Below are 1,291 nucleotides of genomic sequence, written 5' to 3' on the forward strand. Positions count from 1 at the left end.
TCTCTCTCTCTCTCTCTCTCTCTCTCTCTCTCTCTCTCCCTCTCTCCAAACTTCCTTTCTTCAATGTTCAATATCCTCTGTCAGGGAAGAAATTACCTAATAAAGTCATAAAACCATATTGAAGCATAACTAAAAGTGGAACTCTCTTTCCAGTGATGTCAACATTTTAAAAAGAAGCACTTAAAGAATCAATTTAAAGGACAGATATCTAAAACCAGAATTTCAGACATCAGCAACTGATTGGGGAAACTCTTTTAGGGTCATGAAATTTTCTTCATGCCCCCTCAAATTACACTTTATAGCTTGAGGCACTTGTTCTATCTACACTCAAGGTCAGGTCTCTTGGTGTCCCTAATAATAAAAAAGAAAAAGGATTCATTCCCCCAAAGGATACAGAGCTAAAAGAGCCAATAACAGTAATAGCTCATATTCCCACAGCAATAGAAGATTTCCAGAAATTTTTCCTCTCAACAACCTTAGAAAGTAAATAATGTAAGAATTATCCTTTGCATTATACAGATGAGGAAACTGCAGTTCAGGAAAGTTGGAAAGTAATAATAATGCAGGAGAAAGAGCATTGGATTTGGAGTCCAAGGTCCTGAGTCAAGGCAGAGTTAGTGTGAGGGAAACAGATAGATGCAATTGGAATCAGGATGATACTTTAAATGTGAAAGCAAAATAAGGTAGTGAACAAAGAATGTTTCAAACATTAGGATAAAAAAGCATCTGCTTTAAGGCCACACCTCAACTAAATCTGTATGGGTGACCACCTTTGCCTTTACTTAATACCTCTTACAACTTCTGCCTTCCTTCCCATTCTACCCACTGTTTAACTTGGACTAGACCAGGGTTTAGTGTGTTGATGTCACTTACTGAGTTGGTTGCAATCAGTATTACTTTGCATCCTAAATGAAGAAAGGGTTTGGGGTGGGAGTTGTGGATCTGGAAAAATGGTGGAACCGCATTGGTGCCTGGCTCTTCCACAGATGGGTTTCATGCTCTTGATCACATTTTATTGAAGCAAGTCTGTCTGTAAAATGGAAAAATAATTAAAACTCTCATCTTGATGCTGCACTGAGTTATATAAGCAGAGAAGGTTTTGCAAAATATAAAATATATGGGAAGGCTTTTGGCTTGACGGATGGAGTTCCTGTGGCAGACATATGAGACGATATGGCAAGAGATCCACAGGTTAAGCTGGCATGGATGGATTGTGATCTACATCATGGGACTAAGTACCACCCTCACCACCACCACCACCATCATCATCACCACCACCACCACCATCATC

General features: G+C 39.3%; 1 long non-coding RNA gene across 1 annotated transcript in view; it reads right to left on the minus strand.

The window, feature by feature from the left end:
• LOC138142816 (uncharacterized) overlaps positions 1–1,291 on the minus strand; it is a 5,945-nt gene that overhangs the window by 1,853 nt on the left and 2,801 nt on the right. Inside the window, exon 1 of the long non-coding RNA XR_011163546.1 lies at positions 874–1,291. This exon is cut by the window's right edge and continues 2,801 nt beyond it. This is a non-coding gene — a long non-coding RNA (uncharacterized lncRNA). The remainder of the gene's footprint in view (positions 1–873) is intronic.

This window comes from Petaurus breviceps, unplaced genomic scaffold (genome assembly GCF_028583685.1).
Source record: "Petaurus breviceps papuanus isolate PSGF00001 unplaced genomic scaffold, PetGlider_PUasm1.0 90604, whole genome shotgun sequence".
Lineage (NCBI taxonomy): Eukaryota > Metazoa > Chordata > Mammalia > Diprotodontia > Petauridae > Petaurus > Petaurus breviceps.